This window comes from Crocodylus siamensis, chromosome 12 (genome assembly GCF_052110815.1).
Source record: "Crocodylus siamensis isolate JL-2025a chromosome 12, ASM5211081v1, whole genome shotgun sequence".
NCBI classification, from domain to species: Eukaryota; Metazoa; Chordata; order Crocodylia; family Crocodylidae; genus Crocodylus; species Crocodylus siamensis.
Window position 1 is genome coordinate 9,522,968 of NC_143406.1, and position 26,587 is coordinate 9,549,554.

At 50.2% G+C, this 26,587-nt stretch overlaps 1 protein-coding gene across 1 annotated transcript in view; it reads left to right on the forward strand.

Moving 5' to 3' along the window:
• Positions 1 to 2,424: 2,424 nt before the first annotated feature.
• SPSB1 (splA/ryanodine receptor domain and SOCS box containing 1) overlaps positions 2,425 to 26,587 on the forward strand; it is a 73,305-nt gene continuing 49,142 nt past the window's right edge. The window contains exon 1 of the mRNA XM_090024317.1: positions 2,425 to 2,630. The gene's annotated coding sequence lies outside the window, so the exon portion shown is untranslated. The remainder of the gene's footprint in view (positions 2,631 to 26,587) is intronic.

Here is a 26,587-nt window from a genome sequence, read left to right on the forward strand (position 1 = left end):
AGAATTAGGTCAGAGCAAAGTGGTTTTCAAATTGCCACCCTAAACACATATTTATTTAATGTTAGTTTCTCCCATTTCCCTCCTCCTGTGTAGCGTGCTAAAAAAAGGACTTTGTGCTGTAGCTATAAATTCCCTGGTGTTTCTGGTCAGCTACAGTAATAACCTTAATGTAATGCTAATGCACTTTTTAAAGAACCACAATAGCTGGCATACAGCAACCTTCCTCTGCAAACACGCTTAACAAACTAATGCCCTGGTCCTACAAAGACTGACACATGAGTAACTGGAGACGTGAGCTATCCCACTAGGTACTACAGGATTACTTGCCAGAGCAAAGTTACTCAGATGGTGACGTCTTTGCATAATGTTTGGGCTTTGTGGGCTTTTTACAACGGGCAAACCACACAGGCTGGCCATTCTACTATAAAATCCTAACAAAGACAAGGCTCTGTAGTTTTTACTGAGAGACAGCTACCAGGCGTGGAGAGCTGGGGTCCATATTAAACAACAGGCCACCCTACAGTTTATTAGTTATCCTACTTAAAAAAACAAAGCAAAGCACCTTTCCCAGTGGGATACACGTACTCAAATACCTTTCCGCATGACTGAGTTTCAGCTGTCCCTAAAAAGAGCATAGTAATAATACACAGGAGAGAAAGTAGGGTGGATCACAGCTAATTAAAATAGCATTTAAGGAAGAAGAATGCAATTACACAGTTTGAGCTGGCCTCTCATTTAAAATTAGGGCCCTGCCTAAGTGCCGGTGAGAATTAAGTCCGTTGCATTTCATTGTGGCACAAAAACTGGCCTGGCTCTTCGTTTGAAAAAGAAGGATTTCGAACGATCAGCAGCAGTCAAGGCCTGATGGTAATGTCTAATCCAGAAAAACAATACCTTCGGCAGCCTGGTGGGGCATTGGTTCAATACTGACTCAGATGGCACAGTGCCACCTCCTGAATCATTCATACCACTTCCTGCAGCACTTAGCTGGTCCTGGGAGGTATCCCATTCAATACTGCTGCTTAATTTATGACAACTTGCAAGTTCACAGCTCCAAGTGGTGTGGCCACAGCAGACCAATTGCCACAAAATGATAAAAAAAAGAGCCGTCTTCAAGAGACATTGTCAGGTCAAGTTTGTCCCCAGGCTGAGGTTTGGGGTTTTTTTGCGGGAGGCAGGGGGAGGTTGCAACCAATATATTTGTTTACATGATTTATTTTGTGATTTGTCCTGCTTCTTTCTAAAGCCATCAAACAAATACGCAGTGCCCTGGAGTATTTATCATGCAAACACTGCGTTGGGAGGCTCTGAAATTCAACCTAATTCAAAAGGGGAAGTGTTTTTATCCTTGCAAGAAAGGAAACAAAGATTCCAAGTAGTGAAACACTCACTGGTGTTTTGAAATCCTCTGAGCACTTAAGACAGCCAGGCATCTCTTCGCGGTGGGGGGAAGGACACATACAAGTGGAATTTTATCTCCCAGTGCTGCCAGCTCAGAGTCGGGACTGGAGTCTCCCCGTCTTTGGCATGGCTCTGAAAGGCCCAGCTCTTGGAGTCCTGTGATTAAGGGAGACTCACAGCTCTCCCGTGTGTAAAACCTGACCTCTGCCCGGCTAGATTGCTAAGAACAGCTTGTCAGCATGGCCAGAGAGACCAGAAAGTGGGTGAAGAGAACCACTAGATGATGAATACTATCACTGCAATCATCATTATTATCACCATAGAAAATGAGGGTTGAAGGGACCTCAGATCTAGTCCAACCCCCTGCTCAAAGCAGGACCAGCACCACCTACATCATCCCAGCCAAGGCTTTGTCTAGCCGGGTCTTAAACCTCCAAGGATGGGGAGTCCACAGGTAGACTTTAATACCCTCCGCAGGGGAAAGCTTCTCCTAATCTCCAACCTAGATTTCCCTTGCTGCAGCTTGAGCCCGTTGCTCCTTGTTGTCATCTGCCCCCACTGAGACCAGCCCAGCTCCGTCCCCTCTGCGCCACCCTTTCGGGAGTTGACCGCTGCTATTAAATCCCCGCTGGGTCTTCTCTTCTCCAGACTAAACCAGTCCACTTCCCTCAGCCTCTCCTCCTGTGCCTGCCCCAGCTCCCCGGCCATTTGTGCTGCCCGGGGCAGGCCTCTCTCCAGCCCCTCCGCATCCTTTCTGTGGGGGGCCCAAACCTGGAGGTGGGGCTGACTAGAGAGGAATAATCACTTCCCTCCAGCTACTGGCAACACTACTCATTACTCGCATTGTTGTTGCCGCCGCTGCCATCATTATTACCATAATTAAACACCCTCGCGATGACTCTTGAGGGACTCCTCTGCCATTCCCACCGCCGAGCCCCCGGCCCCAACGTCGCCGCCGGTCTGAGGCGGGGCCCGGGGACGCCCCGCCCCGCGAGGGGCGGAGCTGCGGCGGGGAGGCGCACAGCCGCAGCTGGGAGTTATTTGGGCCATGTGATGCGCCGGGCTCGGCTCTTGGCGTCTGGCGCCCGGCAGGAGGCAGGGAGCGCGGCTCGGCTCGGCTCGGCCCGGCTCGGCTGGAGGCGGCGCAGCGCGAGGGGCCCGGGCCGGGAGCGGAGCCCGGCTCGCCGCTGCCATGCTCCGGGCTGCGGAGTCGCGGCGCTAGGAGCCAGGTAGGCGGCGGCGGCGGCGGCGGCGGCGGCGGGGGGGGGGCCCGCCCGTGGATCACTTCTCGCCCCTGCAGCTGTCTGCTCCGGGGGCCCCCGAGCCCCGCCGACCCCTGGGCTCTGCAGCTCCTGCTCGGGCCCTCGGGTGCGAAACTTTTTCTGGGATGGGGAATCTGGCAGCTTTGTAGGATTCCCCTCCGGGAGTGGAGGAGTTTAGTCCCAATCCCCCCCCCCCCTCCGGGAGTGGAGGAGTTTAGTCCCAATCCCCCCCCCCCCTCCGGGAGTGGAGGAGTTTAGTCCCAATCCCCCCCCCCTCCGGGAGTGGAGGAGTTTAGTCTCAATCCCACCCCCCCCCGCCTCCGGGAGTGGAGGAGTTTAGTCCCAATCCCACCCCCCCCCCGCCTCCGGGAGTGGAGGAGTTTAGTCCCAATCCCACCCCCCCCCCGCCTCCGGGAGTGGAGGAGTTTAGTCCCAATCCCACCCCCCCCCGCCTCCGGGAGTGGAGGAGTTTAGTCCCAATCCCACCCCCCCCCGCCTCCGGGAGTGGAGGAGTTTAGTCCCAATCCCTCCCCCCCCCCCCCCGGGAGTGCAGGAGTTTAGTCCCAATCCCGCCCCCCCCCCCGGGAGTGCAGGAGTTTAGTCCCAATCCCCCCCCCCCCTCCGGGAGTGCAGGAGTTTAGTCCCAATCCCCCCCCCCCCCTCCGGGAGTGCAGGAGTTTAGTCCCAATCCCCCCCCCCCCTCCGGGAGTGCAGGAGTTTAGTCCCAATCCCCCCCCCCCCCTCCGGGAGTGCAGGAGTTTAGTCCCAATCCCCCCCCCCCTCCGGGAGTGCAGGAGTTTAGTCCCAATCCCCCCCCCCTCCGGGAGTGCAGGAGTTTAGTCCCAATCCCCCCCCCCCTCCGGGAGTGCAGGAGTTTAGTCCCAATCCCCCCCCCCCCCGGGAGTGCAGGAGTTTAGTCCCAATCCCCGCCCCCCCCCCGGGAGTGCAGGAGTTTAGTCCCAATCCCCCCCCCCCCCCGGGAGTGCAGGAGTTTAGTCCCAATCCCCCCCCCCCTCCGGGAGTGCAGGAGTTTAGTCCCAATCCCTGCCCCCCCCCCGGGAGTGCAGGAGTTTAGTCCCAATCCCTGCCCCCCCCCCCCGGGAGTGCAGGAGTTTAGTCCCAATCCCTGCCCCCCCCCCCGGAGTGCAGGAGTTTAGTCCCAATCCCTGCCCCCCCCCCCGGAGTGCAGGAGTTTAGTCCCAATCCCTGCCCCCCCCCCTGGAGTGCAGGAGTTTAGTCCCAATCCCTGCCCCCCCCCCCGGAGTGCAGGAGTTTAGTCCCAATCCCTGCCCCCCCCCCTGGAGTGCAGGAGTTTAGTCCCAATCCCCGCCCCCCCCCCGGAGTGCAGGAGTTTAGTCCCAATTCCCCCCCCCCCCCCGGAGTGCAGGAGTTTAGTCCCAATCCCCGCCCCCCCCCCCCCCCCCGGAGTGCAGGAGTTTAGTCCCAATCCCCGCCCCCCCCCCGGAGTGCAGGAGTTTAGTCCCAATCCCCGCCCCCCCCCCGGGAGTGCAGGAGTTTAGTCCCAATCCCCGCCCCCCCCCGGAGTGCAGGAGTTTAGTCCCAATCCCGCCCCCCCCCCGGGAGTGCAGGAGTTTAGTCCCAATCCCCCCTCCCCCCCCGGAGTGCAGGAGTTTAGTCCCAGTGTGTTTTTTTTTCCCCCCCCCCCACCCTGGAGTGCAGGAGTTTAGTCCCAGTCCAGTCCTGTCCTGTCCCGTCCCCACCCCCCAGTGCAGGAGTTTAGTCCCAGTCCAAATCCTGCCCGCCCCCACCCCCCCGACATGGGCACAGCCCTGCCCTTGCCTATGGGGTGCTTGGGGCAGCCGCGCCCCCCCTCCTGTGCGGGCGAGGCCGAGGTGGGGCTGCTGCTGCCCGGCGAGGAGCCGCGGGGCCCATCTTGGATCCCTGCTTTTTTTTTATCGGCAGCCTCGAGAGACTAGGATGCAAGGAAATGGTTGAGGGGGGCAAAGGCTGTGCGCTGTGGCAGCACCGGGCTTGGAAGACAAACGTGGTTTGGAGGGTGCCCTTGTGCAGGGCACTGGGGGGTTTGTCAGGGGTTTTGGGGTGTAGTGATCTCTGGACCTGCCTGCAAGTGCCTTTGACAGGGGCTCCTTATTCTGTACCAGGCGGGCATCTCCCAGTAGACGGGCTGAAAGCAGCAGGTATTCCACGTCCCGGTGCTCTTTGAAGGGATCGATCCTTTGGTTCCTGCCCATTGGTCAGTCAACACCCCTGGATGCCATTGGCACGTCTGCATCTAAACACATGTCCGCTATCAGTGCCCTCTTGCCCATAGCGCTTGCAGGCTCAGATGACATTAAGTGTTTAAATGCCAACCGGCAGCTCTGCAGCGGGGGAAATCCAAGCTGCTGCTTCCTGGCAGTGGTGGAGGTGTAGAAGGGAAGAGGGATCTCTGGCTGTTCTCGCTGTGCCTGATTGCAAGAAGCTGCTTGCTCCCCCGATTGGGTGATGGCCTTGCAGGCTGCGGGCAGACTCCAGGGGCTGTCGTGTGTTGTGGGCACTTGGGACTGTAGCATGAGAGCAGGGCTGGCAGGTGGAGGTGGGAGGGAGAGGAGCCCTTGTGAACAGAACCATCTTGGTGTGAAGACTGAGAACGAGACTGAGGGTGGTGGAAGGTAGGTGGCACCTTTAAGAGGAACTTAATATTGGCACAAGGGGGGACCCCGTCAGGACAAAGCTGCCTCTAAACACTGGCCTGCTCCCTCGGCTCAGACGCCTTGGATTGTCTGCCTGCATCCAGATGACTGATGCCTCGAGCTGTAATCCTCCCTCTCCTGTTACCCCATCGCTTTGCTTTGCTGTTGCAGTCAGAGGTAATAGTGAAATTTTTACTCGCAGCTTTCCTCTGGGGGGCATTGTGCTGTTGCAGTACATCGGCCCAGCAGGCTTTTCTTTTGTTGCGTAGTCTCCTTTCCTCCTTAGCGGTTATTTAAGTGCACTCTAACGTGATTGGGGTTTCTTTGTAAACTCACTGGACACTTCTAAGTTGTGCCGGGAACTCATTTGCTGCGGTGTGCTGACATTGCGTGGAGTCGGGTGACTTCGGATGCAGGCGCCCACAGCTAGTCTTATTTTCTGTGGCCTGCACACACGCACCTGCCTCTAGAAAAAGAGTAAGCGGTGCCTTTTTCAAAAGGGACTGGTCACGGATCAACCAAGGCTTTCGCTTTGCACTTAGAGGGGCTAAGCCAATTAGTGCACTGAATCTCCTGAAATCTTACAGAGTGATAAGCAACTTGTTGCCTGCTGGGAAGCTAACCAGTGTTATATAATCTGCTGAATTTTCCATGTAAGCTGAGGATCCTTGGGTTAGTTTCAGGATGTTTTTATGTTTGCATTTCAGAGCTTAATGCTGGAGTCCAAGTAGCACGCCAGGGGTATCTGCATTTCAAGAGGGTTAGACTTGCAGTCCAGAGGGATGGACTTGTTCAGCACCTCCCCATAACCATTTGTGGGAAAGGAACCAAAACCACGTGTTCAAGTTTATTGTAGCTTTATAGCTGCCAAGCCTTCATTTTGAAAGAATCATAGTTTTGTCTCTGGGGGGGGGGTTTCCTTGGCCTGTGCTGTAACACCACAGTGTGTTGTGGGTCGTCTCACACTTCTCTAAGGGTTTCCCGAGTGCAGTGAAGCATGGCAGTGGAGAACAGTGTCCCTGTTGTCTCCTTGTGGAGATATGAGCTACTTGTGGGGAGGTCTGGCTTGGTCTTGTAAACTTAGCCGGTGATGCCTGTGATGCTGTTAAATCACTTTTGCAGGAGGTACCAAAGCTATTAGTGTTACTACTAACAGCTTCTCGTCGCATGTAGTGGCGGTGTGAGTGGGTACTGCAAGGCCTAGATGAGCACATGCAGTAGGCTGGTAGGATGAGCCACCTGCTCGGTGCCTGTCTACAGCCTTTAGCATCAGAAGCTCTTATTCCGAGGATGGTGAGAAGTTGACAAAGATGTTCAGAAGTGGTTGCCTTGAAATGCTGAGCTAGGCTATAAAATAGCCTTGCCCATTTGCTGGAATAAAAGCAGCGCGCACTTCATTCCCATCCTTGCCAGAAACTAACTGAGGCCGTACCAACATGGTAGTGCAAAGGTGTAGCTACAGCAGCATGGAGCTTAGCATGGGTTGACTGTCTGGGTATCTACCCAGGATGCTAGGCTGACTTTTGTTTCTTTTCCATACCCCTGCAGCTTCTGCAGTTGTGACTACGCTGCTGTTTGTACCCAAGTTAGCCAGTTTGACCTAGCTTACGACAGTGTGTCCGTCTGAGTTGCATTCGCACCTTGGAATTGCAGTGTAGATATTTCCTGACTCAGTTCAGCATCAGCAAGAGTTCAAGCAGAGGAAGAAATCTGGGCTGGTGTGTCAGTGAAACTATTCCAGTGCAACTGCCCCAGCAAGGCATCAGGTATGTTGTGCTGATGCAGTGTGTCGACAGCAGGGGGTTGCATTGGGTAATTCACAGAATCGTAGTAAGGCTGTAGGCTGGCTTGCACTGGTATTATAGTGAGACAGTAGCATGGCTCGAGTGAAGAAAGATGTGCCTGAATTTGTGATATTGGCTCAGTGCAAACAGCCCTCAGACAGATCTAGTCCCCACTCTCTCCAGCAACACCTTATGCTCAACCCCCCTCTCTGGGTCTGAAACCTTGAAATAGGACAAGGCTGCTGCTGTCCAGTCAGCAGCTGGTGCCCTCCTAGAGCGAACTTCATGCTTGGGTCACTCCGTTGCAGCTCCTGTGCGTTAACTGCGCTGCCAGAAATGTGCGGATGTGCCCATGCTCCAGCAGCTTGTCGGCGGCAGCTACTCTGCTGGCGTTAGAGGCAGTTTCGGACCCAGGTCATGTGCACGGGTTCACGCTCCTAGGTTCTGCTGGGAGGGCTCTGAGCGTGTCTACACTGAAAGCCTGTCTCTGGCAGCAACCCCCATCCCCCTCTGAGTTTTGCATCCTCACTCAAGTGCAAGGTGGCTTCTGGCACTGTCCAGCACAAGGCTGCTGTAGACCCTTGCACGCCCACTTCTGGCAGCCGCATTGGGGCTCTGCCAGCATAGTGGCTGCAGTGGCGCCCCCAGATGTTTGTGGGTGTGCAGATGCTCTGGTGTCTTGGCAGGCATCATTGTTGTCTGCATCCAGAATTGCTATTAGAGATGTAGCTTAAGACCAGGGTCCAAGGCTGACTGAAATGGATGGCTTTGCTTCTTATACTGACAGATGAATAATGGGACATACAAGTCCTACCCGGGCAGGGCCCTGTCGGGTGCTGATGTGGGACATGGGTTAGACGCCAGCTGGTTGCTGCTTCCCAAAGAAGTTGCATAATGCTCATGGGATATTAAATGAGTAAGTGTCTGTCTGCGCACTAGGTTCCTAAATCCTGGCCTGTGAAGTTCTTGTCAGTGGTCTTTGGAGAGCTGCCTGGTGTCAAGGTGCTGACTCATTTCCAGCTACTGCATTGTCTTAAGCAGCAAAATGCTTCCCTAGTGTTATTGCTCCATGTGAACAATGTCCGTAGCTGCCACAGCTAGCATGTGGGGGGCCAGTAGAGTATCCAGTAGATGGTATCCTTAAGTGCAGTCCACACTAGGAGAGGTTCAGGAACCCATGCTAGGACATGGGGAGTGGGGGGAATCGAGGCAAACTCCTGTAACGTGACTTTAGCTTGAAACAAGCTAGCCTGTTCCATTAATGTCTTAGAAAGCTTTGCTCTGTCAGACCATGTCTTGGAACTGGTATTGTGGGTGGATGGGATCTTGCAATCTACATTCAGTAAGCTTTGTATTGATAAGATCCACTGATGAAGCTAAGTGCCTTGAGATGCTGGTAGCTATGTGGGTTTCAAGATGTTTTGAAGGGGAAATCATGCTGAGCTGTCAAACTAATACTCATCCATTACACTTAAACCAGAACAGGAAGTCTTGAAACCCTTTTTTTTTTTTTTCCGGTTAAAAGCTGAGACTGAATGAGTGCTACTGTGCTGGGATACAAAACCACAAGCTTTTCTAATGTTCAGCTGAGTCAAAATCTCTGGTGCATCCCCAGGGTGGCATTGGGATGGCATCTAAGATCCCTGGTTCACTTGGCAGCTTGCAGGTGTTACCTGATTTCTCTGTTTGCAAATGAATGTGCAAACCACACAAATCTGAGCATTGAATAGTGTAGTTAAAAGTGAGAGTGCTGCAAAATGAACTCAAGCAGGGCACACTACTATTCCTTGGTATAGATGGTCCTTAGTCAGAAAACTGAGCTAGCATTGTTCACTAACTTCTTGTCCTATAGCTCATTAGGTTCAGGTGCCTTCCCCCAGCTTCAAGGCCCTGCACAGTCCATACTGCAATATCCACATTCCCTTCCGTTTCTCTTGGATGCCTTCACTGTAAAACCTCTTCCCATTTCTCCCTTTATATCAGAGTAGTTCTCTTGATGCTAAAAGCTAGGGGAGACGAGGCACAGCACTTCTTAAATTGATGACGTAGTCCATAAAGACCCTTCCCCTTCCCGTCAGTTTGCCTTGATGCAACAACACAATCTTGCAAGCGGTGAAGATGGTACCATTCCTCTTCTGCTTTCAGGTGAACTTCTTCATGCTGCCCACTTAAGTTTGAGGGTTTCCCCTCTTGGAGGGGGTTGTAGGTTGGAGTGGGAAGCAGTCTTGCTTCACACTTGGTAGATGGCGGTGTGCGCTAGTATAAATTAATAGTAATTCTTAAGTTTTTCCCTTCTCAGTATTGTTAACAGAATTTGGTTGCCGGGGAGATGCATAGCAAGCTTGCTACTAGCTGCTTTTTAAATGAAACGGAGCAAGCGCATGTTGTGCTGGTGGCAGGTGGACTTCACTAAAGTCAGACTCTAGTACAGGGGTGGACAAAATGTGGCCCAGGGGACAGATGTGGCCCGCCAGGCCATTCTATCTAGCCCGTGGGGCCCCTAAAAAATTTTGAAAATTAACTTTTACCTGCCTGGGCTGCCTGTCATGTGGCCCTTGACAGCTTGCTGAAACTCAGTAAGCAGCCCTCTTCCCAAAATAATTTCCCGCCCCTGCTCTAGTAGCTATTTGGGCAAGGTGGAGCTGAGTGGCAAGTGCCACTGTTTAGGTGCAGATGTTGGGGACTATCCAGTAAACAGATGTTCCTTTATTACAGGTGCTAGGAAAATTTTGCTGTGTCCAATGTGATACAGAGAAGGAAACCAGAATACATGGCTGCCTATAAGCATGCTTGGGGGTGGGCCGTTTTAATTGGAGCAGTTCCCAGACAGCTGCTCTAATAAAAAAAAGGCTCGCTGGCACGTGTGTTAACCCCCCACGCATTTCAAAATGGCCATGGGTGCTTTATCTACAGCTCACTCAATGAGGTTTAGCTAAAGTGCCCCCATGGCCATTTTGAAATGTGCAGGGCTTTAACACATGTCAGGGAGAAGCAATGCCGGAGCGCTCTAATTAGAATGTGGAGCGGACTCAATTAATCAGATCTGTTCTAATTGGAATAGGAATGAGCACATCGATAGGCAACCCATGCTTCTAACCATTGTGCAGTGAATCCAGGGTTTTTCTTCACATGTGGTGTTCCTCTTGTCCAGGCCTATCTATTTCTGTGCTCAGTACTAGGTACTTCACTGCTTCCAGTCTGCATCAACCTACCTGCCACGGTTTTGGTGAACTCCAGACTTGCTACAAGGCACTGATGGGCTTTAAATCGCCCTGCTGCGCTGCTTAGGTATGAACCAACTTGCTCCACCAAAGTGACTGCAAATCGGGATGTTCTCTGTCCCTGTACATTTATTGAAAATGATGATTTTTCTTGCTGTTTTGTGCTGTGCAGTGCAATAATCGTGGTTACTGTCCAAATCCTTATTGTTGAAGGAGGCTCAGATTGGCTTCTGGGTTCGGTCTTCTGTGCACAGGTTCCCTCCTTGGCTTGCTTCTGTGGCGATGTGGCTGTGAATGGGGTTAGGAGGTATTCCTGCGACTCGGCAGCTCTCCTGGTGTAGTTTTTGATCAGAGGTGTGATACTTTGATAAGCAAAACCATATCAATGCAATCCCCAGTGCGGGCACACTTCCACTGGTGTAAAATTGCCTTTAAGGTGGAGTTTATTCCAGTATGAGAAATGGGAAAGGGCACATGACTCTAGTGTGAGGCATAAGGTAATTGTAGACTGGTGGACTGGTGTCCATACCATGTGTGGCTCTGTCGTGGCTGGTGTTGGGAAAGCAGTGCAGCCTCATAATATGGACAAGGTGGTGGATAATTTGGACGGAAAGTAGGGAGTTTTCAGAAAGCCGTTATTCACTTTTTTGATAAGCGCGCCATGGGGTTCTGTTCTCTGGGTATTGCAGCCCAACCCAATTAATTGTTTAGGCACCCAAGTAGCACATGTGAGAGTGCTATTGTTTTTGCCATTGATATGATAAAGATTTTTGGGAGTTGCTTTCAGCAGAGCCCTCGCGTTTGACTTTGAGACAAGGTTGAGCTACTTGATAACTTACAATCATCATTTATTTATGGGGTAGCATAAAGCGTGAAACCTGCTGGCCACTTTCAGCCTATCTAGGGGTATCATCATTTTTTTTTTTTTTTTCTTTTTCTTTCCTTCTAGTCTTTCCTCCCGGACGGATTCTCTGGCTTGGGATTCATTCCTGGTTTAAGTGCAATTTAGATCTTAATTTGAAATAGTCACCAAGGCACAGGGGCTGTGATTGCTGCAGAGATATCTATCTTGGTATCTTTTTTGCAGGAAGCAAAGCTTAAGCAGCAAACAGACTGCTGGGGAAGCAACACACCCCTGGTGACAAATGACTACGCATTGTTTGTTTGCAACATGATTTTTTGGAACTGGACCCTGACTGGGGAGTGATACTTGAATTTTGCCTGTCCCACCTTTGACTTGCTGAGTGTGTGTAAAGCGTGGTCCGAGTGAGAGCTGCTTGCGTTCCTTAGGCTCTCGGGCAGGTTTTTTATTCTGCTGGATGTCTGTCTGTTAGCCTTATCGGGTTCAGCAGCCACTGTGTGGGCTGCTATGGATGCCCTGTCTCCTTAATGGATGCTGCTGCCTTCAACAGCTCACTTAACACTTATCGGCTATAAATAGAGTGACTTGAGGTGATGGTGGGGTCAGGGAGCCATCTATCATGCCAGGAAAAATGCGATAAATGCAATTCTTTTTTTTTAAAGCAACCGTTGGGGAGAGGGAGGCACCTCCTTTTAAGTCTGCTGCTGGGCCCTGTCTAAGGAAATCCCTTTGGCTTGGTTCAGCTTCTTAGACTGGTGGAAACCCCTGTAGAAACATTAAGACCATTATGGATGTATTTTAGCTACCCTGAAGCCAAAATAAGTGTGTTCACATAGGGGTTTGGAGGAATTGAACAGTCGTTTTGGAGTTGAACCGTGTAGCCAAGGTATGAGCTCTAGTGAGAGACTCTGCTAGCAGTTACTTTGCTCCTGGACCCAGTCCTGGTGACAGACCAACCTCCAGGCCTTGCTGCGTCTTTAGTGTCTGGTGCTACAGCAGCATCCAGTTCACGTGGATGTGGGCGCCTGCTGGGTGAATGGCTTGTTGTCTGCTCTTGGCTGAAACTTGGACATCAGATCTAGGGGCGGGGGCCAGTGAAGAGGATTATAATAGGTGTTGGCCAGCTACCAACCTGTACTTGGCTGTCACTGGTCTGCAGGACGGCTCTGCCAATTTTTGCATTTAAACCTTCCATGTTATTAAATGATTAGTTGGAGCAAATGGCAAAAAAATCTGTAGCTATTTTGTGGGGAGGGGAGAATGAGAGCCTCAACAACAGGCTATCTGTATGTCCCCACCTGTCTCATAAATGCAAATGACTATTGTGGGAGGTTGGGAAGTTATCCTGAGTAAGCACTTTGCCTAAGGTTACACCAGAACCTGTAGCATAGCTGGGATTCGAGGCCAGATCTCCAGTGCAGCATCCCAACCGCAAGACCGCCTTTCCTGTCCCACACACTCCCTCCAGCATCCCCCAGTGAAGGTGGCTTACCGCTCTGAAGCTCAACACCGAGTCATGCCTTGTATTCTTTCTCCCATCCCGTTCTTGCTGAGTCACCATAATGCTGCATGCCGTTCCCTTCTCTTGCCCCCACCCCCTGTTTCTGGGTGTGTATGCAGCCCATTTGTTCTTGCAAACATTTGTCATCTTGCATGCGTCTGTTCGGCCTAAAACATACTTCCTTTCGTTTTGCCATGTCCAGCAAGTACGAACAGATCAAGGCAAATCATGCAACTCTTCAGCTAGTTCAAGTAAGTAATTGTGTTGCCCCTTCCTGCAAATATCTGACGGATATTCCTTGCATCTGGACACTACTCATCTGCTAGCCGCCTTGTTGCCCTGACCTGTGGTTCTGGTAATGCTGTTTTCTGTCAGTAACCGAAAGGGTTTTTGTTTCCTGGCAGTCCAGCTCGGAGAGGTAAGGGAGATCTTGTGGGCGTCTGAAGCGATGACTGTGAGCAAAAGAATGCAGCCTTTCCACTGCACGTGGCTTTGCACCCGGTAAGTCCAGAAGAGCAGAGAAGAGTGAAGTTGCTCAGAGGATATGGGCATGTGACTTGTATTGCCCGGAAGAGCAGTCAAACATCCTAGTAACATCACCGACTTACAGTCCGTGACTACAGGAACGTCACTTGATGTCCAAGCGCTTCTCACTTGGTGAAATGGAGAGGCTTGCCTCGTGGGAGAGGGTGTGAAGAAGGGTGTGTTTGTAAATGGCTTTAATCAGGAGCCTTGTGGGGCCGGGCGCACAGGGTGGCATGGGTCCTGATCCCTGGCACTCGTGGTTAGGTGCACGCCACTTGCATTGTGCTTGGGGCCGAAAGGATGAGCACCACTGGCTTTGATTCCTTTGCAAAAGGTATGACTACAGGATGAATGTATAAGCCCTTCTCTGTGCAAGCAGCTTTTCTGCAGTCTGGGAAGTAGGCAGGTATCTGTCACTTGTTAAACTGTTTACTTGATTACATGACTTAAGGAGGAGGTACAGCCAAAAGATTGGCAAGCATGGGGCCTGACTCCCATTCTTACGTTAGCTCTGTGAACTATGCTCCATCTAGGTCTTCGCACTGGATACTATGGAAGGTTTTTCTCCTGGTTTTATGGATGAACGTATTTACTCAGCGCAGCATGCCTCATGCAAGCCAAAAGACCCAAATACGGTAGAGCTATAATACTGTTTGGCAAACAGGCGGTTAGGCCGTAATCTCATTTTGCTGGCCAGGCTGATACGAGGTAGCTAAGCGCACACATTCTGCAAACACCGCTGATCTGATATTGTGACTAAAAGGTATGAGTGCATTTGGCACGGTTCACGGCTGAGCTATGGCTGTGGGAAGCAAAAAAGTTCATTCCCTTTGCTGGAGGTAAAGGAGACAGTGAGGCTGAGATTGAACCAGCCCCTTAGGGCTTAGTTAAAGCACCCCGCTGCCATTTTTCAGCGCGGGGATGCTGATGCATGTGATGCTAGGGTCTGCTGGAATGAGGTAATTACCACGCTCCAGCAGACTTGATTAATCAAGTCTTCTCCAACGGGCTGTAATTACAGCATATCGGAGCAGTCTCGCTGCACGTGTATAGGCGCCCTTAGGGACCAGCACTCTTAGTCGGCTTTGTGGGTGATGGCTGAGCTGGCATCTCTGGTGGTAGCAATTAATTCCCTCCTCTGCCACAGCTATTCCTGTGGTCTTGGCCATGTCTTCAGACCTCTCTGAGCCTTCACTGACTCCCGGTAAAATACCAACCCCTTTTCACATGGGTGCTAAAAACAGCTTTAAGCTTAGGACAGTTGAAAGTTGGGGTGGGGCTGAAGCCGCACAAGGACTTGTGCAATGCCTTTATGTCCCCCTGCCATCTTTTCTTCAGACTTGAATCAAGGTTCTCTTTGAACTAGCTTGGCTGTTTAGGAGGCCTTGCTTTCTCCTGCTTCCAGACTCTGCAACCTCTTTGCCAGTCCACAAGGCTGCAGAAGTCTGCCATGAATGGCAATGAGGTGAGGTCTAAAATTTGGGAACTTGAACAAAAGTCCCATCCCCAGCTCTTTTCACTTTGTTTGCATCTCCATGTGATGATCTATGCTCCTTGGCTCTCTTGCTAGATATTATCTTAAGACATTGCATTCATCACTTCATATATCTGCCACCATCAAGGTCTTTACTACCTTTAATGCTTTAGTACAGTAGACGGTACATTAGGTCAAACGGACTTTTTCCTCTTCGTCTGATGCTGTTGGTGGCAGACCTTGGCTCTGCACACACTAGCATACTGCTGGAGCTGTGATGCAGGGAGTTGGTCATAGCTGAGGCTCATCTGCATGGCAGCTACTGGCATTTGGATAGCTGGTAGTGAAAGGAAGCTGCAAACCGCTGGTGTGGATGAGGCTTTTTGTCTTTATTATCTGCTCTTGCCTGATGATCGATCTTCATTTGGCAACAGCCCAATCCTCGGCTAACCTTCTTCTGTGACCCTTGCTAATTCATGTACCCATACTGTCTGTGCTTGGATGTGAATCTGCTGGCAATTCTTCTTTGTAACTTTAGACATGAGAATTCACCTTCAAATAATCCTAATATTTTTGCACCTGGTGCCCAGTGGCTGGAGAAAAAAGCAGGTATAGAAGTACTAACAGTTCCTATGTCTCTGGCTTGACAGCAGTAGGGAGGAATAGTCTCACTTGCAGAAGCTTGTCTCTGCTTCCTTTTTTTTTTTTTTAAGCTCAGTTTCCTTCGTCCCAATATTAAGTCTCTGAAACATTCATTTCTCTTGCAAGGGATTTACGTGGTCCCAGTTTCCTTCCTGATTAGTAGTGCTTTAATTAGTCTTTTTCCACATGCGTAGCTAGAACCTCTGGTAGCATGGGCACTGAAACTTTAATGTAGCTCTGGTGCAATTTCAAGATGAGCCTGTGTAGTTAATGAACAAGCATGCATAGTCTAGTGCCAGCTGATATGTGCTGGGAGTACCCTGAGTTTGCTAGTTGTTGATGGACCAGAGGCTCCAGTTTAGATGGCATCATAAATTCAGATGCATCTCGAGGGCGTGGTGCTGAAATGGCTATACTGACGGTTCAGGAAACTGCATAATCCTGTCTGCACCAGCACAGACTTCCTCAATTGACATGGAAGAATTGCTTTTAGAATTACGTGAGAGAACCAGTGCAGTTGTCTCTGCTCAGTTTGGGAGATGGATACTGGGCATGGACTCTGCTCCACTGCACACATGCATGCCCTCCAGATGGGTCGCTGACCGGACTCAGGATGGTGCTAAACATTAGATGCTAATTACTCACTGGGTCTGGATGCATGGTTTAGAGCTGAAATGCTACATGGCTTCCTACCACCCTTTTGAGCCATGGGGCTACCTGCAAATTGGCCTCCTTTGCTTATGGATTTTAGAGGGGAATGTGACTCGCATAACTGATTTGTCTTGGTAATGGTGGAAAACCTGACTTGCTGGGATGTGGAACAGGTCAGGGGTGTTAGCCAAACCATTGCACGTACTGACTGGTAAAGCAGATGCTCACTCAGTCTCCTGACTGCAGCTTGCCTCGGATCGGTCTTTAGGTCCAAATCTCTCTGGCCAGCTGGTGCTTGTAGTGTTCTGGCAGCAATACTCTGCCCCAGGGAGCTGTGTTTAGTGGGCTGAGCAGAGGGCTGGGAGCCAGGAACAGCTGTGTGCTAATCCTGGCTGTACCACTGACTTGTTGTGTGGCCTTGCTCAAGTCCCTTAATGCATTGCCCTACTTTTTACAGAAGGGGAACTAGTGGTTAAGCTCTCTTTCTGCTTAGCAGGGCTTTTGAGGGCGGCTGCTGCTGCTGCAGTACTTGTTTTAGGCATTCATGTAGGCATACCCATTGCTTCTGGGTATGGCATGAAGCAGCACTACTTATGATGCAAGGACTTGGTTTCCTTGGAAGGGGAAATGAGTCCGTCTGCACCCTGACCTTGGGATGTCTGGAACTGTGTTGGCGCATGCTAGAAACCTTATTTCTGGCTGCTGCCTCATACCAAGTCAGCAGTGGAAAGGATGATTTCTGGTTAACTGCTTGACTTGCAGGTGGGAAGGAAGAGATAAGCAAGGACTCTTACAAAAGAGGCTTTCTTGGATATCACCTGCTAGGCAGCCCTCCCCTTCCTGTCGTGGGTTATGACTGACTAATATGTCTCAGTTTCTGCAGGAACATTGTCATGAAGCAACAGAAGTTATCCCAGCTTTGCAGAGGGAAACAAGCTGTTTTCAATCAGTGCTGCCTCAATAGTAAACCTCGTTTGAAAGGGAACTGGTGCTAGTGCTCTGAGAACTCCATTATTTGTTTTAAACCAAATGGATCCTGCAGTGAGACTAGCTCTTCATTCCTGAGCAACCTGAGTTTGAATGTTTTTTGGGGTCACAAGTGTATTGGGTTTTAGCCTCTGTCTACAGCAGGGGTAGGCAATATGCAATGAGCAGCCACTTGCAGATGGCCAAGTGGGTAGAAAGTGGCTCGAGGCAGGAGCTGCCTGGATGCAGCTTTCCCCATGCCTGGCTGGACACGTGCCCAGCATGCATCCCCATGGCTGCTACCCGTACCTGTGCTACAGGCTGCCCAGAGTGGCACAGCAGGGGCAGGAAGAGGACCCACTGGAGGTGGGTGGGGGGAAGCAGTACCTGGGCCGCTGCAATTGTACCAGGAACAGCCCTGCCAGGAAGCTATGTGTGTGGGCTGGGATCCTCGGTGGGTTATAAGCCAGAGTACATGGACTGCCCTGGGCAGGAGCAGATGGGGTTTGGTCACATGTGGAGTGCTGCTGGGGCAGCTGCGGGCTAGGTGGTGGGGTGCAGACCACATCTGTACAGCACTGGGTGAGCTCTGCTACATATGCCCCCTGCCCCCCACGTCCCTCCCACCATCCCCAGCTGGCTGTCAGGACCTAGTGCATGGGCAGCCCCCCCCCTGCCCCCCAATATACAAGAGTAAGGTTTTATGTTGAGCTGTTATGCAATTGCCTTTATATACACAAGTGAGGACAAAAATATATATATTTTTAATGAGATTAAAATGTTAAAGCACAAGTTTGTTTTTTTTAGTATACGATTTGTTTGTCATCTACAACTTGTTAAAATGTCTCCTGAAACACTTGTGTATGCGACCCTGAACAGCTCACCAAAACTCGTTCAGTGGCCTGGCAGCCAAAATAATTGCCCGCCCCTGGCCTACAGGATGGAGTGTCAGTGCAGGCAGCACTTGATGGCCCGCTTTGCTTTAAGATTGTAACTGTGACTGATATGACAAGCCAGATCACACCTGTCTGAGTTGAACCAAGCCTGTTGTGTTAAACACAGGGATACAAAGGAGTGCCTGTTATGGAGGGAAGCTAAACTCAAATGCTCCAGAATTGGCAGCCAGAAAGAGAATCCGAAGTACTGGGGAGGGCTGTGAGTCTTGCTGTTTGAATTTCACTTCTGGTCTAGCCAGAGAATGTGGCCCACTCCAACATCTCTATGTCTAAAAAGAGACCATGACTTCAGGACATGGCCAAGAGAGATATTTTTTTCCCCCGTTGACCATCTTCCTCCGTCTTTCAGTCACTGAATCTCTTGCAATTACTATTGCTCTTTCATAAATAGCACTTCTGTCAGTACATCAAAACCCTCCTTACTACCGTACTTATCCACAGAAATAGCATCTGATACCACCTCACCCCTATGACCTGAAGCCTTATTCTCATTAGAAATCCTGGATCTTGTGGAGTCTAGATATACCTGCTTTTGTGCAACTTCTGCCCCTAGCCTAGATTTCACAAGTCTATAAGAGGAAGGAAAGCCTTTAGTCTGGGAAGCAGAGGTCTAAGTGATTGGAAACCAGTTCAAATCTGTAACGCAGCAGGGTTAGGGACAGAAGTTTCACGTAAACCAGCTTAAGTGATCGGAAACTGGTTTAAACCTGTAACAGAATGGAAGTTCAGTGTACGTAAACCCGTTTCAAAATGGCTGAAACTGGTTTAAGGTAAACCTGGTTGAATATAGTATCAGACTTAACTGATTTTTGGGTCAAACGTTTCACGAAACTTCTGTCCCAGACCCCTTCCTAGTTCAGGTTTTTTAAATCGCAGTCCCCCAGCATGCTTTCCAGCCACAGGGTGTGCTGTGCTGTCTGCTCTAGCAAAGAAGGGTTTGTTTTATTTTGGTGGGGGGACTGCCCCTTCCCCCAGGCAAATCCTGGCTGGGGGCTGGGGTCAGCGATGGGGGTTAAACTTTCCTTTCCCTGAGTACAGAACTGCCCTGCCCTGCTAAAAATTTACTGCTGGCTGCTACTGTGGACTGCAAACCCCAGAGGCACCTGGAAGCAGAAAGAAGTGATGAGCAACCCTGCAGTGTCCTACTGCTGTGATTCTGGGCTGCAATGCCCAGAGACCTCAGGGTCAGCAGGAAGAGGAAGCAAGCACACAGCCCATGCTGGCTGTATGCCAGAGATCCCTGCTTTTGTATCCCCTGGCTTCTGACCTGAGCCACTGCAGGCATGTGGCTGCATTTTTTGAATCAAAAGTTAATGTCTTTTTAATTCTTTTTCAGTTTAATCTCTCTGCATTTTAGACTAAGCTGCAAAGACTGAATCAATTCAGCCGTGGGCTTTTTTTTGCTGGTCTGTACTTAAGCTAGAAGTTCAGTGCACATAAACCGCTTTCAAAATGGCTGAAACCAGTTTAAGATGAAACCTGGCTGGATATAATTTCAGACTTTTAAATTCTGGTTAAATCAGTTTATTGAACTTCTGTCCCAGAACTAAACTAGAGGGTACTGGGCTGAACCAGTCTACAGTGAGAATGGGTGGACACCTGGCTTATGGGCCAATCCCAGAGAGGTGTAATCAATGAGATGGCCTCATCCTGGAGGGCCATCGCCAGTGGTGTCCCCCAGGGATCTGTGCTTGGACCCGTGCTCTTTAATGAATTTATTAATGACTTGGATGAGGGGGGTGGAAAGTTCAGTGATTAAGTTTGCAGGTGACGCTATGCTGTGGGGAAACATGAGCACATCAGAGGCTAAGGTAAAGATCCAGGATGACCTCGACAGACTGGTTTTATGGGCAGAACAGAACTGGATGAGGTTCAACAGGGAGAAGTGCAGGGTTCTTCACGTGGGTAGGAAGACCCTTCACTGTAATGACATGATGGGACGCAGTACACTGGCTGGCACAGCATCTGAACAGGACTTGGGGGTCACTGTTGACTGGAAGATGAACATGAGATGACAGTGTGATGAGGCTGCCAGCAGGACAGAGAGAACCGTGGTGTGCATCAGCCGACGTGTTGCCAGTAGATCCAGGGATGTGCTTCTCCCTCTCTGTTTGGCATTGGTGAGGCCACAGCTGGAGTCCTGCATCCAGGTCTGGGCACCACACTTTGGGAAGGATGCGGACAAGCTTGAGAGGGTACAAAGAACAGCCACCTGTATAATTAGGGGCCTGGAGGATGGGCCCTATGAGGGGAGACTCTGGGAACTCAGCCTGTTCAGCCTGAGTAAGAGAAGGCGAGCGGTGACTTGATAGCTGCCTGCAAGTACATTAGGGGTGAGCATCAAAATCTAGGGGAGCAACTCTTCAGGAAGACACCTCAAAGGAGGACAAGGACCAATAGGCACAAGCTAATGGAGGGAAAATTTAGGCTGGACATAAGAACAAACTTGTTTTCTGTAAGGGTTACCAGAATCTGGAACACACTCCTAGCAGAGGTGGTGCAGTTGCCATCCTTGGAGTTGTTTCAGAATGAGGCTGCATAAGCCCCTTATTGGGCTCAAACAAGCTCAATAACTTTCTGCCCGTGGCAGGGGACCAGACTTGATGATCTTGCAGGTCTCTTCCAGTCTTTCAATTCTATGATACTGTCCCCTCTAGACTGAAGCTGTCTGCTCCAGTTAAGCAGGGAGGCATAGTCTAACCCCCCCTGGCTTCTTACCTAGGCCACTGCAGGCGTGTGGCTGCTTTTCCAGAATCAAAAGTGAATGTTCACTTGCTTATCAGTTCAATCTCTGCAGCTTAGATTAACCTGTCGATTCAGCCTCGGGCTTTTTAACTGTCTGTGCTTAGCCCTAATGGTGTCAAATGCTCGCTGCCTAATGTAAGGAAGCTTTAGGTATATCAGTTGGAGCCATTTTCTCCAGACTCTGGCAGTTGGGTCCTTGCAACCTTCACACCATAATGTGGTCGGCTTGTATGAAAAGTTCAGTGTAACGTTCTGCAGCACAGCAGACAAAGTTCCAGAATTTTTTGGGACACGCAATTAGTTTTGTCCTATTTCCCAGTGAGAAACTAGGTAAAAAAAAAACATTGCTCAAGTCCGTAAGTCTTATTTATAAAAAAATAAATAAATAAAAAACAAAAGAAAAGTGTTTGCACGGTGCTAGGGGGAGAGAGTGATAAAGACAAGGGAAGTAGATCACGGGAACGAAAGATGAGTTTCCCAAACTCTGGAAGAACAGCGTTGCAGATCTGTCTTGGGTAAACAAGTGCTCTTCCTTGTGTTATTCTGCAGGAACTGGCTTTTAAAAATGAATGCAAACAATCCTTGCGCTGACTAACCACCCAACTTCATTTCTCATGCATGAGCTCAATGTAAAAACAAAGGAGTCATCCTTTACTTGTCCTGCTCTCTTTCTGTGGTCCCTGCATGGCTGGGGAGTTAAAAGAGCTTTCATGTAGAGACAAAATCATGTTTGAAACTAACTCCCCCCTGAGCAAGCTATTGTGATTATAAATAATGAGGAAACTAGCTACAAGCTCTTTATTAACGTGGTGAATCAGCCTTTGTCTGAAGGAGCCTTGCGGATATTGTCTTGTAAAGTAAGGACTGTATTTTTCTTGCTGGATGTTTAGTTTTCTTTTCAAGAGGCCTCTGATCTTGCCTAATGCCTTCTGGGCAGGATTTGGATGCTGGCTTCTGTTCAAACTTGTGTAGTGGCAACTGTTCAAAAATGCTTTTCTCCCACCCTAGCCAGGGTGAGCTGCTGTAGGTTACTCAGTGCAACCGCAGAGCTCTGATAACCCTTTGAGAGCGAACTGGAACCTTCTGGCCATCTGGACAGGAGCTCATGGTAAGCCATGTAGTTGGGGGAGGGATGGATGGATGGATTGATTGATTGATTTTTAATGGACTTGAAGGTATGGAGGACACCACTGGTGACTGGGGTGCTCCTAGGCATGTAAAGGCAGAATCTCTGCACTGAAATGCTTCCAGATGGGCTCTGGCAAATAAAAACAGCTGTGAAGTTGTTAAGCCTGGAGCTCGATACAAAAAACGTCCTAATACATGGGTTGGAAGGACTGCTTAACGACTTAAAGTGGGATTCTGGCGATTTAGCTTTGCTGGCTGGGGCCAGTTGGCAAAATGCTAAGACCAGGGCAGCAGCCCCTTCTGGAGTGAAAGGCCTTGCAATCCTTGACCTGGTTGCTGATATGTGAGCAGAGGCCAGGACTGATGATCTAACTGCCTTCCCCCTGGTTTGGGTCCTGTAATGCAGTTTGGATTGTGATATGTGGTGAGGTCTTGTTTCCATGGGCTCTGGATGATGCCATGCTAAATTTGACCTTCTGTTATGTTTATTGCATGAAGTTAGCCTTGCTCTCCGAGGAGACTGATTTGGGCGCTGCCAAAAAACGGGCGCTGTAGTGGGCCCATTCACGTGGGGTCTTCTGACTATGCTGAAGGAAGGCCCACCTACCTGGGCCCCACAGCGCAGATGCTCTTTGATTCCTGAAACTGAATCGGGAAGTGCACTTGTAACACTTCCCCCCATTAAATCGTAAATGAAGACCAGACAGTTCTAGGGAATTACCAGTAAACTGCTTTCCCTGTAGGGCTGGTCCTGCAAATGCTCTTCTGTTGCATCGGTCCCAGCGCGTGGAAGTGAGACGGGCTAGACTTGGGGAGGAGCTGACCTGTGCCTCTGTGTGAAACAATATTTGTCTTATGCATCCTTTTAAGAATTGCTGTGAAGCAAAGTGGTTGCCATGGCATGCCTCCTTGTACACATCACTGTCCTGGCATTAGGGTGTTTGGGCTTTGCTTTGAAGCTGTTGGTAAAAAGTGCCGCTGTTGCGGCGGGGGACAACAAGCTAATGTGCCAGTCACCCCAAGCACTGGAAGAAAGTTTCTTGGCTTTCAAAACATGCCGTACGGACAGCTTTTGTACACTCGTGGAATTGTAAATTAAGGGCTGGAAGGGACCACAAAAGATCATTGAGTCCAAACCCATTGCTCTGAGCAGGAATACTGCTGAGATCAAATGATCCCGGCAAGGCGTCCGTCCTGTCTCTTCTTGAAGACTTCCAAGGTTGGGGCTGCACCCCCTCCTTGGGAGCCTGTTCCAGATTCTGGTCACCCTTACCGTAAGAGTTTTTCTTGCAACCTGAAACCATCCTCAAACAGTTTACGGCCATTGCTCCTCGTCCTCCCCTGGGGTGCCCTAGTGAACAACTTTTCTCCCAGCTCCCAATATTCGCCCTTTTTCATACTTTATAGACCAGGGGCGGGCAGTAATTTCAGGCAGAGGGACACTTCCCGAGTTCTGGCAAGGGGTCAAGGGCTGCATGGGTAGTCCTGCCTCTAACCTCTGACCTTTTGCCACCAGAAGTCCCTCCCCTTGCCCCTGGAAGTACTCCTTTGAGGAAGAAAGACTGCCATCATAAGGGAGGGGGGAAAAAAAACCAAATTTAGATGCTAAAAATCAAACGCCCATAATAATATATTTTAATTGAATTTAAAAATATATATTTGTCCTGATTTTGTGTGCATTTGTGCTGTATATGTAGAAGTGATTGCATAATAGCTCAAAATGCAGTCTGTCTTATATGTTGTGTGGGTGTGGGTATGGAAGCCAGGTGGTGCAGAGTGCCAGCAGGCGGGCAGAAAACCGGGGAAGTGGCGGAGGCCGTGGAAGTGAGCGGGCGTGCAGGGCCCAGGGCAGGACACCAGGAATGCAAGGAGTGGGCTGGTAGGGGTCTGTGGAGCTAGGCTGGGCTGCACCAGCAGGGAGAGAGGGGAGCTGGCCAGGCTCCAAAGACCACCTGCTTTGGGCCCCGCCAGCGCTGGCCCTGGACACTGGTGCAGACCCTGCGCTCCCTGCAGCTCTTGCCTGAATTTCCTGCTTCCGTGCAGGGAGGCACAAACAGTCCCAGGCCAGAAGCCCCTGCTGGGCTTCCAGCTGGGGGGCTGGGTGGGCCCGGCCATTGCGGGAGCCTACTGTGGTTTCCCCTTGGTCCAACTGCTTCTGGCTCTTGTCATCTTTGGCAGGCAGCCAGAGGCAGATATAAACACTAATTTTCTAATTTTTTTTTTTAGGGGCCCCGTGGGCTGGATAGAATGGCCTGGCAGACCAGATCTGGCCCACGGACCATATTTTTGCCTACCCCTGTTAGATGCCCACCAAGTTCCCCCTCAGTCTCCTCTTCCCCAGGCTGAACAGTCCCAGATCCCTCAGTCTTTCCTCATAAGGTTTGTCCTCCAGGGCCTTAATCATTCTTGAGGCCTTTCTCTGGACCCTTTCAAGATCCTCCACCTTTTTTAAGTGTGGCGCCCAGAACTGGACACAGTACTCCAACTGGGGTCTCGCCAAGGCCAGGTAGAGAGGAAGTGTCACGAGCAGAGCTGAGGAAATAATGCATTGGGTAATGCATCCCAGTATGCTGTTATCTCCGACCAGTGTCACACGGGTGGTTCATGTTCATCCTGTGATCAGCCATAATCCCGAGGTCCCTTTCAGCCATCATGCTGGCCAGGACATCTCCTAACTATTCATGTTGCTAGTTACTTCTCCCCAGGTGAAGCAGTCTGCATTTATCCTTATTGACCTGCATCCGGCTCTGCTTTGCCCACCTTTCCAGCTTGTCCAGGTCCACTTGTATCCATATTCTATCCCCTAGCACATAACCGCTTTTCCCCATAATGCAAACTTGGTCAGCATGCTTTCCGCATCCTTATCTAAATCCTTGATAAAGATGTTGACTAGCATGGGGCCAAGAACCGAGTCCTGTGGGACACCGCTGGCCATCTCCCACCGAGGTAATACAGACCCATCCACTAACACTCTAGGTTCGACGCCTTAGCCACCTGATCATGGATTCTGCCAGCCCCAGGTTTTTTGGGGTTTTTTGTAAGAGTATCATGAGAGACCATGTCAAAGGCTGTTTTAAAATCCAAATATATGACCTCAACTGCATCTCCCGTGCCCAAGTGGTTCGTTACTTGATCATAGAAGGAGATGAGGTTGGTCAGATGCAACCTGCCTGCAATGAAACCATTGTTGGCCATCCTTCAGCATCATGCTTTCTGCCAGCCTCTCACAAATGGACTTCTTGATAATTTTTTTCCAAAATTTTACCCAGTATCAAGGGCCAACTGATTTACCTATAGTTTCCCAGCTCCTCCTTCCTCCCCTTCTTAAATATTGGCACCACATTGGCCTTTTTCCTGTCTTCTGGGACCTCCCCTGAGCACCACGAGTCTTCAACTATCTTTGCCAACGGTCCCGCAATGACTCCAGCCAGTTCCTTCAGCGCTCTTGGGCGTAGTCCATCTGGTCCTGCCGACTTGAAGACGTTCAGCTGCTCCAAGTACTCGACTGTGGGTTCCTTATTTTGGGTTATCATTGCAGTGGGGATAGCATTATGCCCAGATTGTTGGAGTTATCAGCAATCGTAAAATATCTGTCAAAGGAAACCTAATGCCCTGCCTGCTGTCAGATGGACAGTGTGGATCCACCTGGTGCAGCACTGCTGCTTATGTTCTGCTGCCTGTGGGGAGCAGGGCTTGAGCCCCTGGCTAGGAAGCAGCCGCCACCGCAGCAAGGCCAGCGGAGGGGAGGGGAATGGAGGTGGACAGGGCCATTTGTGCTGCTGCGGCAGAGGGAAGGACCAGGGCCCTAACCGTATGCCTAGTTTTGCCTATGCGTTGATCCAGCCCTGTCTGCACAGATGTAGGAAAACTGCTGCTGTCTTGATTTTTCTCACTTGATTTTTATCTAAAAGTCAAAGTCTTGCTGTCTCTTTCTCAATTTCAGTATCCTCCTGAACTTTCTTACATGTGGAATTTAATCTTCATCCTAGGACTATCTGTGTTGAGTGGCAAAGAAGCTCTTCAAATGAACAGTTTTTCTTTCCAGTCTTCATGCAAAATGTGCTACTTGCACTGCCCTTGTCCTAAGTCCCTGTAAGAGACTGCAGAGGGCCCTGAATGTGAATTGTAGTTGTTTTTTTGTTTGTTTTTTTTTTTAATTTTCTGTCTGTGCTTACAACTGAACTTTTTCCTGCTTTGCCAGTGAAATGTGGAAGTGGACTGCTCCCTGTAGTAGTGCTACTAGTGTATAATTCTTTCCATTTTAAGACTCTAATAACCCTCGGTATACCCTGGGGATGGCAAAAATATTTTGACTTGTTCTTTTAGTAAACACTCCTGTTTCCATAAGCAGAGCAGCAAGTTTTGCTTGGAGAGCTTCAGGGCAGAAGGTGGCGGTGTGTTTTAAAAGCGGAGTTACCAAACAAGGTAACTCCAAACTAGGTAACTCCGAATGCAGAGTTACCAAACAAGGGCTTTCTCCCTAGCTTGGGAGGGGAATCAGCAGCTGCCTACATACTAGAGCCTGAAACTGCTTCCCCCCCCCCCCCCCCATCTTGGGCATATTATCAAGTCAAAAATCTGTGTCCTGAGGAGATCCAAGATGGGGTCTTGACACCATAAATGTACGAAGCCACTACATTATACAAAAGACTTGTAGGCACAACTCCCCCCCCGCCCCCCCTTCTTCAAAGGGAGCTCAAGCCAATATAGTCAGTAGCCAACAAAAGCAAGCAATGTTTAAGGCTGAACTTGCTCTGCCTGAGAGAACAGCGGTGGTTTTAAGATCCACCCCTAAAAGTGCATTCAAACTAGTAC